Genomic DNA, 13,413 nt, shown 5'->3' on the forward strand with positions numbered 1-13,413 from the left:
GATTTTCAACGTTTGTTTTGGATGCAAATAGTGACACTAATATCGATGCTATGGGGGCTAGAATCCAAAAGCCAAATTGCATCACTTTTATTCATCTCTCTCAACTTCAATGAACTGCCAGACCATGCAACCACCACCACTCTCCCTCTCTTGTTGGATAGAGAGTCATCGATTGGAGTGAGGAGACGTATACATACCTTCGAAAAATAAATTTGTTTTCTAGGTATGTTAATATTGGCTACTCTTCTCAAGTTTTTCTTTGAACTTTCCCTTTTACTTTCACTTTCCCTTCTACTTCCCCTTTTGCTTTCCCTTTCTCTTCTTTCTGTTTCCCTTTTCCTTCTCCCTTTTCAGCCGTCTCTTCCCTTTCCCTTTTCACTTCTCCCTTCTCTCTTTCCCTTTTCCTTGTCCCTTTTCTTCGCTTCCCCTTTTCCTTTTTTACTTCTTCCTTTCTCTTCCCCTTCCCCTTCCCCATTCCCTTCCCCTTCTCCCTTTCCCTTTCCTTTTTCCTTCCCCTTCCATTTTCCCTTCCTCTTCCCCTTGTTTAAAATAGAATGCATTTTTCATTTTTCCTTCTGCTTCCATTTTCCCTTCCCCTTCACCTTCTCCCTTTCCCTTCCCCTTCTCTTCCCCTTTCCTTTTACCTTTCCATTAATTTCCCTTCCCCTTCCCCTTGTTTTAAAATAGAATGCATGTTTCTTTTCTCCTTCCTATCCACTTTCCCTTCCCCTTTCCCTTGTTTAAAACAGAATGAATGTTTTCTTTTCCCTTCTCCTTACATTTTCCCTTCCCCTTCCATTTTCCTTTCCCCTTCCCCTTCCATTTTCACTTTTCCTTCCGCTCTCCCTTCCTTGATGATATTTGTTGATGGAAGGACCTGATCTCAATTGCTCTTCTTATAACTCATGAGGGGTGAAGAACCAAGAAGTAGAAGAAGACAAGTCATGATTGTGTTCCTCCATGAGGCACAGAGGAGGTTGAGTTGCAAGACAAAGGAATACATGGATTTCCATGTCCCTATCCATGGATTCCCATTTTCCCTAGCTATGGATTTTTATTCCCCTTCCCCTTCCCTTTCCCTTTAAAGTGTTTAAATAGAATGCATGTTTCCTTTGCCCTTGCCCTTCCCCTTCTCTTTTCTTAAGTGAAAGTCACATATCTTTTTATGGGAACGTGCATTCTAAATTTTAAATGTAATATTCTCTTTAATTCCGTGAAGGATGGCAAGCAAACGATCAAGCAAAGGAGGTAAAAAGAGACCCTTCAATATTACTACCTTGGGTAGTAGAATGGAGAAGGATCACAAATTACTCACAAAGGGGGTAAAAAAGACCCTTCAATACTACTACCTTAGGTAGTAGAACAAAGAAGGCTCACAAATTATTCACCTACTAAAATCCAAATGATAGAGAAAGACTTTTGCATGAGTTTGAGCTTGAGAGGTAGTGAGTCTTAGGTCCACCTGCATCCATAGAGATCTCCTATGCTACTAGCTATGCGAGAGAGAGAGAGAGAGAGAGAGAGAGAGAGAGAGAGAGAGAGAGAGAGAGAGAGAGAGAGAGAGAGAGAGAGAGCAAGAAAGAGAGAGAGAGAGAGAGAGAGGGAGAGAGAGAGAGAGAGCATGGACATAGATGCTCTAGCTCTAGTACCGTGAGTGCCATAGGAAGTAGTCAAGTTGACTCCCAAACTTCCACCACCATCCCCTATTTAATTTATAGAGAGCTTGAGATAGTTATGGATACGCCTCCAGATTTTCCAAAATTGATTTGAGATTTATTGTGTTCTTCTTTCACTTATCAATACTAATTTCTTGTGTCCTATTATTTTAATAGGTCTCCAAGTTTCTAGATACCACACATGTCCAAATTGTGAAGATAGTTTGTGCATTCGGAACTCAAAAAATCTTTTGAAGATGGTATATGAGAAGCATAGGTGGTTTTTTCATTTAGCAACATTTTTATAACTCTAAGGGATACTTCCTACTAGATTGGTCCTTTGCCACACTTTTTTATCCCTCTATTTTTGCTCTTTCTTCTTCATATTTTTTAATCCATTTCTCCACAATTGTAAAGACAAAAAGTGTTCATTTTGAGTTGTAAAGAGACACTCATTTTCTTTTGCTTTCCCCTTCCTTGTCTTGTCTCTCCTATAACTCGTGGATTATCATGCTATCATCCCAAAGTCAAGGCATTCTGGCATGAGTTGTACAAGAGACTATATAATGTGAAACATTGACTCTTGCATAACCAAACTTTAGCCATGCTTCCCTTTGGTCTATAATTTTGTCTTACATATCCTTTCAATGCCTTCATTAACCATTCCAAGAAAAACATCCACCATTCGCTATGCAAAGTGCTAGCATATGCCACTTTATGTACCAAGTGCACGAGTAGATGCAATTGGATGTCCATGATGATTGTTGGAAATGCCTTTTCAATCAAACATACAGCTTTGATGATGAGACTTCTCATCTCTAAAATGGATGATTTTTGGATCTCTTTTGATGAAATCCATATGCATTTATCCATCGATATGCAATGAAACTAACTTATGCAATGCAAAGGAAATATAGACATGTAGTTGCACAACTTCTAACACTTCTCACAAATACAATGAACTTATTGATGGCATGTAATGCATCTTTAGTACTACATCCCTACAAATAAATTGGAAGTATATACTATAGTAACAATCATGTATCATTGAAATTGAAACAAGAGTTTCAAAATGGTTTGAATCAAGTGGAAATAATTTTGCCTATATCATTTTGTGCCAATCATGTGACTTTAGAGCACTTTTTTTCCCATTCAAAGGCACTCTTTGTTGTGCATGTAGTTCGTTGGGGTTTTTATACCCACAATAACATTCTTCACCCAAATCTCTTTTGCCTTTGTCAACACGCATGTTACCTTTGGTAAAGTCCCCTTGCCAGCAAGGTTTTTTTTTTGCAAGAAGGCTCTTTTGGTTTTCATCACTTTCAAGTCATGAGAATCTCATCATAGGTGAAATATATTATGTTAGAACTATAAAAGATATTTTGCAAGTGAATTTTAGAAAATATTCCAAGTATTTGTATTTGATATGAAATGGTTCAAAGTCATCTGCAAGGGTTTTTTGCCATTGACTCACAAAAATCTGGGATGCTACAGTGACAGTTGCACTATGAGAAAGTAAGCATTTTTCTTATATGGATATCATTTTTCCTTTAACTTCATTAAATCTTACATGAACATCTCATGGATTTTTGCCTTAGGCGGTCTTTTAAACTCAATCAATTGGACAACTAGTGGTGGTTTGTGATGCAAGTTTCACCTAGAAACTGACATGATGTGGAAGTAGAGAATAAAATGGAAGATTAAGAAATAGATGGGTTGGAAGCTAGCACTTCTAATACCCCTCCTACAAGAGTTTTAGAAGGTGAAGATAGTTAGAGTTTCTTAGAGGGTTTTTTAGACATTGATTTTGAAGACTTTATTCACATGCTAAAGAAGTGCAGGACTTGGCCATGGATGATGGAGAGGATGAGCATCAATCTCACAATGAAGATTCCAGTGAGGCTTTGATTGATTGAAGGATAGAAGACAACATTGATACAACATATTTTTGGTTGTGAAATCATTTGAATTTATTTCATCATCGCAAGGTGTAAGGAGAAATCATGGACGCACTGTCCAATTTATTCAAATTTAATTTTTGATGCTATGTATTTTTTAAAGGCTTTAGTGATGCTAATATTGACTTTCTTTCAGAACTTGTACTAATATTGATGCTAATATCAATGCAAATCCCAATGTTAGGTCATTTTGGCACAAATATTGATGGATGTCATTTTCACTAAAAACTAAAGTAATAAGCATCGATGAATAGTGTCAAAATAGGGGCTAATGGTAGTAGTGAACATTGACATACCATCACTCCTCATTAAAGTAAGAAGTCACTACTCTCTTTACTTTTTCTAGATGTGACTTGCATAGGACAAACACATCGGATGGAGGGCACATACAAGCTATAATATATGTGCCAATCCTTAAGAAATGTTGCTTAACATGAGTAGAGCCATCAATAAACTCATGTCCAAAAATTTTACATTGTACAAAGGATTCCCTTTTCGTGTTTCCATCACATATGACCAAATCTTAATGTGCACCATACTTATAAAGTTGTAAACAAAAACACAAACAAAAATCATAAATTCCAAGGCTAAGGCAAAATATTATACAAAACGAATATATATTCAAATGCACATGTAAGAATGTAAATTGATAGAATTTTATACTCTTGAAATAATATAAAATATATAAACTCAAGAAATAATGCAAGTAGATGCACCTTCCTTCACATCCAATTGAAAGAATAAATGTCTTCTTTCAAGAGAAAGTGCAAGAAAGTAAATTATTAAACATTCATTCACATACTATTAAAAGAATTTCAAATATAGTCACTCAAACTCTAATGAAAGAGTATAAAAATATCCACTCAAAAGTAAGTGTAAGAATGCAAATGGTTATGAATTCATTCACATCCATTTGAAAGAATATACATATTCCCTCAAGAGTAAGTATAAGAATGTGATCTTTACCAAGTGTAAAAATGCAAATTGTAAAACATTCATTCACATACTTTTAAAAGAATAAAAAATATTCATTGAAAATTAAGTGTAAGAATGCCAATGCTTTAAAGTTCATACATAAAATATTCAAATAATACAAATACATTCTTTCAATAGTAAATGTGAGAACTCAAGTTTCAAGATTGCAAATAGTTATGCATTCATTCACATTAAATAGAAATCATATATATATATCTTCAAGATTAAGTGTAAGAATGTAGCTTGTATAAAATGTAAGAATGCAAATTGTAAAACATTCATTCACATACTACTAAAAGAATTACAAATATTCATTCAAAAGTAAGTGTAAGAATTCCAATGCTTAAAAGTTTATCTACATAACATTGAAAGAATACATAATATTCTTTCGATAGTAAGTGTAAGAACTCAAATTTAACAAAGGCACAAAACATTCATTCATATAATATTGAAAGATTATTCTCACAAGAATAAATGCATATATTCTAAAAATTAATAATATTACATGAAGAATACTTAAAAGTTCATCCAAGATAATGTTTATGATACTGTCTCAGAATAGATCCGATTTTGAAGTCTTAAGGACTTTTTTGAAGACGTATATACTTGACTCTGTCATACTAATATCAACCCGCATTTTACCCCCCCAAAAAAAAAGTTCATCTACATAACGTTGAAAGAATACATGTATATTATTTCAATAGTAAGTGTAAGAACTCAAATATTACAAAGATGCAAAACATTCATTCACATAAATATTAAAAGAATAAAATATATTAAGTGTGCAAATGCCATAAACATTATTTAAAAATCAATGATATTTTACAAAGGTTCAAAACATTCATTCAATAATATTGAAAGAATAAAATACATTCTCTCAATAATAAGTGTAAGAATGCCAAAATGATATTTTAAAATTAACCATGTTAGATGTAGAAAACAAATTCGCATACATAGAAACTTACTCTGAAAAAATAAGAAAATTTTAATACAAGTCTTAGAAAACAAATTTGAACACAAACATACACATTACTTAGAAAAATAAGAAATTTTCAAATCTTACATACTAAAACAAGGGACATATATAGAGATCTAGGAACTCAATAAATGAGATCCAAAGAACAAGTACCAGATAAGAACAAAAATCACAATTCACACAAGAGATCTTAGAATCTCAAAAAAGATATCTTAGAACTCACACAAGCAAAAGGACAAACCATATATAGAGATCTTAGGAATACAATAAATGAGATTCAAAGAACTCTATCAAATAAGAACAAAAATCACAACTCATACAAGAGATCTTAAAATCTCAAAAGAGAGATCCTAAGAACTTACACAATCCAAAAAAAAAAAATCCCTTTTAGTTCGAACATACCTTCAAGATTGCTTGAGCAACCTATGTGGCCTACCTTCTTTTCTTTTCCTTATTCAATATCTTCTGCTCGACTAGAGAACTAAGTGCAAGATGAGAAATGAAGGCCCTTCTGGAGCCTATATAGGAATGAGTATTCGTACTAATATTTAATTTTTACAAATGATATACTCTTACTAATAAATATTCATACAAATAAAAAGTATTCGTATGAATTTTGAAAATTACATAACATGGCATCGTTGGTTGGGACCCAGTTTGGCCACCCAATTCACTCCGTAACCGCTTCCTAACCTAGCCTACTATTCAAGCCTACCTAATCCTATCCTTTCCAAGTGGGCACAACCACATAGAATCCCTCTCTCACTATGAGATGCCATACTTTAACAGGAGTGCCTTGTCATACATTTAAGTATTTAAAGTCATAATATACTTAAGAAAGCCCACCAAAGATTTAAAAAACCTCTATATCAACTAATCCCTATATTACTGTTAACCCAAAATGCTATCATATTCAATGATGATGATATCACATTTGCCCACTTTGGAATTAAATTATTAGATGAGGAGCTTGAGTGGGCTTGTGAATCATGCACCAATAATTCTCCTTGCCGCTCTTCTTCCTACTCAAGATGTGCTACCAAGGAGTAAAACTCAACTTCATGGAACCCCTATTAGAACCCCTTGTAGAGGACAAGGAAGCCCTCTACCCTTCTACCAACTAGTAATAGGCCAACTTACCTAAACAAGGTCTTCTATAGACCACACCTTTATTGCTAACTAGCTTAATCTATGGGCTCCGATTGGCACTGTCTTCTCTGGTGGTCTAAAAAATTGTTACGATGGTTGAAAAAATATTAATACAAGGGCAATGATGAGACATATTGATTTGAAGAGCTGAATAATATTGCTCTAGCATGTACCTTTTATTAGTTTAGCTAAAAGGTACAATATATTTTTTAGGCTTTCATTTGCCTTTAAGCAACCAATAGGTTACTCAAATGTTTGTAGACAGTATAGATGTCTTTTCTAAAGTAAGAGAAGTGCATTGATGGAATCAGTCCATTATCATTTCTAGGACTTTAGAGATGTGCTAGTAAGGACTTTAGTATAATTGATTGATGGAATCAATTATTATTTCTAAGACTTTGGAGATGCAATTAGTAAGGACAAGCACTACACTCTCTTTATTTGGGATATTAGAAGAAACAACAGCCAAACAAATATGAGTTTAAGTGGATAGATCCAGTGAAAACATGTCTAGGGAACTCGATTGCCCTAGAAAATAATTTTTCAAGGAAAATGATGGGTCTTAGTATATCTTAAGAAAATTAATCAGGGAAAAAATAAGATTATCAAACACATAAGCTTCTATCATTTGAAGATAACCAAAAATCTTGACATGTGCTTAGTGTTTCAAATTTTTATGTTTATTGTGTATCGCAATTCAATAAGCACAGAGACTAAGATTGGAGAAAGTATTAAATAAATTTTTGTCATGATACTCAAAAGGTAAGCATACACACATATGATGCCCTAGTATGATCTTGTCTAACATAAGGCAAGATGGAGGCTTAAGAGAGGCTTAGGAGTACCTTAGGTTAAAGTTCAAAGTCTATTAGTTAGGAACATGCAATCTAAGATTATTTGTTTCAAATGCACTATGTGTTCATTATCATATGGTGGACTAATCATACTTCAAGTAGACACCTTGTACTCAAGAATAACTTGACATGGCTTGAAATTGTTTTTAAAGAATTTTCAATGCTTATTAACACTAGTTTGGTAGCATAACAATACATAAAAGTTTTTTCTTGATGTTTTGGAGAAAAAAGCACAACTTGATGTAGATGCATTTCCCTCTCTTAAGCTTAACGTAGACTCATAGGACTATCTTTTAAAAATAGAAACAGCTTCAAACCATTACATGTGATTACAAAATGTTGGCAAATGTATGGTAACATAGTCTCTCACTAAGGCAATATGCAAATTTGAAAATTTATCTAGCATGCTTAAAAATAAAAATGCTTTCACTAAGCTAGCATTTTTTACAAAGTGTTTATACATGTTAAAGAATGTGCAAAAGATCAATTTTTTCCTGATTGTTGTTAGCATTCACTAAAATTACATTTAAGATCATAGAACATAATAAGTACGATTATCTAAGCATATATGTTATAACTATCCTTAGACTCTAGAACTTAAAAACTCATTAAAAACTGCTTCTAATGAAGCAGTATGGCCATTTTATCTTAGCTTAAAATTTTGGTGTTAGGTTGACCTTAAAACTTTAGGTAAATTTCAAATTAATAGGTGCAAGTTCCACTCCATAATCATTTCATGTTTCTTTCAGCACATAAGGTATTATGGAAAGTAAAACCGCCAAAATACCTTATCAATGCCTTTGAATAATTCTATGGAGTGGCTAAGTTAATAGAACATAAAAGTGTCCTAGGATATTTTTATGTCCTTCCACCAAACTAGAGTGTTAAACACTTCTCAATATGACCATTAGGTTGGCCAACTATTGCCTTTGAAACTTAGTTTAAAACTTTTTTTGGAAAACCCTTCATTGGGTTAGCACATATGGTGGATGATATCCTCTAGAAAAGATAGTCAAGCATTTCACACTCACTAGTGTAGATTTTGGATAGATTGATATTCCAAATATATTGAGGTTCAATCACATTGGCAAAATATGTGGAGAGTATGTGCAAAGCATGTGTAGAAGCCATTTAAATGTCTAGATCTTTGGCTACATTCAAGGTAGGAACATTGCTAACCATCTCTCTCTCTCTCTCTCTCTCTCTCTCTCTCTCTCTCTCCATCTATATATAATACGTCAAGATGAGCTCATCTTCTAGGATTTGTGAACTAATAAAGAACTAAAAAAGAAAATTCGCAAGTTTAGTTGTAGAGTCTAGACATAGATTAAGAGAATTGAAGTTGTAATTAGCTAGCTTGGATTGCCAATTTCAAGTCGATTCTCCTATCATGTTGGTTTTACGAGCTGTTGCGCGAGCTTAGCTTCGGTGGGTGGATTGTTGAGCTATCGAGCTCTACTCGTGATATGCTAGGGTGACCGTTGTGTATTTATGTCACCGACTTGTTAGCTGCAGATGCGGTTGGTACACCACCCATGAATAATAGCTGGATGACAACTTTCTTTATGTACTCTAGTTAGTGGCTCAGTTAGTATGCCACCTTAGTTAGCTGAGTTTGGTTTGAGACCCACATATAGGGTTCACCTATTCCTTTTGTACTAAGAGAGAGTTCCTTTTGGCTTTCACAACTAAGAAGAGGAAAACTGTTTTCAGCCTCCACCTTTGCGTGTATTCCCCCATTGTGTATGTGAGAAAGCTACAAGTGAGACTCCTTACTTCTCTCCCACTCTGTTCACATGGTATCAGAGCTTGGTTTGTGGTAAGGAGCTCAAGAAAGCAAACCAAGTTCACGGTGTCGTGGTAAGAGGATCAGTGTTGCTTTCCTTTTTTGAGTTTGGGAGCAAATCTTTGCAGGTAGCACAGCCAAAAAGTGCAACAATGCACTGTCTCAGATTGGGATGCCCTTCGCGATGTGGCGAGAGGGTAGCATATGCTATGGACAAGGCAATACCCTGGGTGACATTATTTTTTTGATTCGAGGCCATTTCAGGGCCCGTTTTAGTGGCGGAAGTTTTTCGCAGGCACTTAGAAAAGTGCCATGTTTTTGCTATGTGACCACTGTTCTATACGTCGGTGAAAAGTTGCCGCAGAAATTAATTCATATGCCTGTGCACAGAGATATTAGGAGTGATAGAATCATTCTAACTGCCTGTTGATGCAAAATCATCACTAGGAAGTGACTGTGTGGTCAAATACCACTTTCATCAGTTTTGCAGATTTGCCCTTGTGAGGCAGAAGTTGTGTTTTTTGCAGTGAGAGAATATTTTGGAGTGTTCTGTAATGGCGTTTGATGCTCTTTCATAGATTGTCACTGAAAAGCTTGACAAGAATAACCTCCAAGCATGGAAGTTTAGAATGACGAATTTTCTTAAGGGAAAAGGCTATTGGGAATTCATTATTGGAGCTGAACAAGAACCAATTATTCCTAATGTTCCCAATCAACAGGAGTTGCAGGCATTTAAAGGCTGGCATTAGAGAGCTAGAAAAGTTATGTACTGGCTGTCTATCAGTATTTTAGATTCTATGATTGTGCATATTCAGGATGCAAGCACACCGAAGGTGTGGGATACTTTGACAAAAATGTATAGCACAAATACACAAGCCAGGAAAATGCATCTCAAGCAGGAGTTGCATAATGTGCAGAGAGAAAATATGAGCATCAATGACTACCACATGAAGGTGAAGAAGATTGCAGATGCACTTGCTTCCATTAGGTCGCCAGTGGAAGATGATGATTTAGTTTCTGTGACCTTGAATGGTCTAGGAAAGGATTATGCACAATTCTGGAAATCCATTGCTGTCTGTGAAAAATTTCCTGATTTTGAGGAGTTGATTGCTCTTCTAATTTCTGAAGAGCAGAGAAATGGTGGTGCATCTTCTTCAGAATGAACTTCAAAAGAAACTGTCTTCTACTCAAATGCTGAAAGAGGTAGAAGCAGAGGTAGAGCAGGCCGATCTGGAGACCGTGGCAGAGGTAGAGGAAGAGGTAGAGCAGGCCAATTTGGAGGCCGTGGCAGAAATCAAAATATGCAGCAAATTCAAGAAAACCAGTCCTATGGAGGAGGACGTGGTAACTTTAGAGGCAGGGGGAGTCAAAGAGGTCGTGGTGGATGGCAGAGAGGCCAAAATGCAAACAACAATGTTGAATGCTACTACTGTGGTAAAATGGGTCATATGGTTAAAGACTGCTATAAAAAGCAGAATGACATCATGACTGGAAAATTGCAGCAAGGCAATTATGCATCCTCTAGTAGACAGGGTGATGACAGAAATGAGCATCTATTTATGGTGCAGCACATGACCAATTCTATGAGAAGTGCAAAAGAAAGCAATGATGTGTGGTATGTTGACTCATGTGCATCAAACCACATGATAGGTCATGCAAAATGGATGCAGGATGCAAGAAAAATGGAAAGACCAGGATTTGTGGAGACTGGTGATGATATTGCACATCCTATTGTGCAGATCGGTAAAATTCCTTTGTCTATGCAGGATGGCAGAAAGAAATACCTGTCTAATGTATTTCATGTCCGAATATCACCAAGAACCTTGTTTCTATTGGTCAAATGGTTGAGCAGGGCTTGCAGGTCAGATTTAATCCTCATGGATGCTTTGTTGAGGATATGAAAAATAAAGGTCGCCTGATAGCAAAAGGGAAGACGAAGGGCAAGAGGTTTACGTTGGATGTAGACATGCCTGAATTGAGTGCAGCAATGTTTGCACATGGGACCAGTGTAGTTGTAGATATTGATATCTGGCATAAATGCATTGGTCATGTTAATGTACAGTGACTCAAATTAATGCAGGCCCAAAATATTGTTGCAGGATTGCCTAAGTTCAAGGTTGCAGAAATGCATAAGGTATGTGAAGCCTGTCAATTTGGAAAACAGGCAAGGAAACCATTTCCTAGACATGTTCAAGAGAGTAAGAGGCCATTGGAATTAATCCACTCTGATGTGTGGACTACTAAAGTTGCATCTATTGGAGGCTGTCATTATTTTGTCACTTTTATTGATGACTACAGCAGAAAAGTTTGGGTGTATTTTATGAAAAAGAAAAGTGAAGTGTTTGGGCATTTCAAAGCTTTTAAAGCTATGGTTGAAAAAGAAACAGGCTTGCAAATAAAATGCCTAAGGTCAGATGGAGGGGGAGAGTACCTCTCAAATGAGTTTGCAAGGTTTCTGCAAGAGCATGGCATAAAGCAGCAATGTTCATGCAGTCATACCCCACAGCAAAATGGACTTGCAGAAAGGAAAAACAAGCATATTGGAGAGGTATCTCGTGCCATGCTCAACGAAAAAGAATTGCCAGATTATTATTGGGCTGAAGCCATTGCTATAGTAGTCTACATAATGAACACGGCTCCCACTGCAACAATACATGGCGTGACGCCAGAGGAGAGGTATAGTGGTAGGAAACTAGATATTTCTCATTTGAAAGTTTTTGGTTGCATTCCCTATGTTCATGTGCCAGATGAGTAATATTAGTGGACCTGTAGTGTCCTCTAGCAATGGTTCACATACTTCGCCATCTTATCTCACAAAGATGGTACAATCACAACAAAAGCAATTGAAAGATACATTCAACTATTGCATGAAAAATAGCCTCCCCCCACCATAGTTCCGTAGTTGTAAAGATTTAGCAACACAATGATAAACACTCAAGAACTAAGTTTCTAGCAAACTCCTTACATCGAACTATTGTTGCCACTCACAAGCTACTCATGTCAAATCATCTTTATCTTAACACTAACTTTCAAGTAGATAGAACAATATCGCTAAAGCAAAAAGCGTCACTATAGACTTTGCCTCATCATGACACCAATATATTCTATGATGACACCATACACAAATACTACCACTGCCAAGCTGCAATGTGTGACAGTTATCTAGCTGAATATGCATCGTAATACAAAGCAACAAATAGCACACCAAAAAACCTCAAGAATCCACAAATCATGTGATTTCTCCATTTTAGTGAGCATATATATCCACCATGTTTTATCATGAGAATTGCTTGCGATACATCCCTTTTGAAGTTTTCAAGGAGACTCTCTTTGCAATAGGGAAAACTTGGCATGACAAATACATCATCAAAGAGAATAAGTAAAATTCCACAAAGATAATACTTCCAATGAATTTAAAAAAATGAATCAACACAATCACTCAGTAGCAAATCTAGCCACCATCAATGTAGCTATAATCTAGGCCTGTAGTATCCAAAGCTAAAGAAATCTTGTAGGAAGAAGATTAGTGCTCAATCATTGCATCTATCCTATTTCAATTTTTAATCTCTCTTCTTGGGCCCCCTCAAAGATAGATGTGGATAGATTCATCAGACTGTGTAGATCTTTTTTGTGGGGAGGGGACTCCAGAATCTCCTTTTTGCATCAAGCCTAAAGAGCAATGTGGATTGGTTACTGATATTGAACAAGAAGCTAGGAAACTTCCTGTTTCTTAGGTAGTCAAAGCCATCCTTAAGCATCAAAGTGACTGGGCTCATCTTCTACTTAGAAATCTGAGTCTACTAAGACCCTTTAGAGCTCCTAAGTGGAAGAATTACCTGTTCTATACCCTATGCAACCTTGAATCTTGAAAGGCTAAGGGGAGTCCTCTGTGGCAATCCATCTAGAAAGCCTTTGAGGTGATTAAAGCCCAAATAATTTTATCTGGTAAAGGGGCTTTCCTAGCAATACACTCAATCTAGGTATCTATGATTTTCAAGACATCTCACCTCACTGATGAGGAATTTTTGACTGCCATTACTTTGTTCAAAAAAGGGCTCCA

The sequence above is a fragment of the Dipteris shenzhenensis genome, chromosome 22 (genome assembly GCF_047967505.1).
Source record: "Dipteris shenzhenensis isolate YYH24624 ecotype China chromosome 22, Dip_SZ_1.0, whole genome shotgun sequence".
NCBI classification, from domain to species: domain Eukaryota; kingdom Viridiplantae; phylum Streptophyta; class Polypodiopsida; order Gleicheniales; family Dipteridaceae; genus Dipteris; species Dipteris shenzhenensis.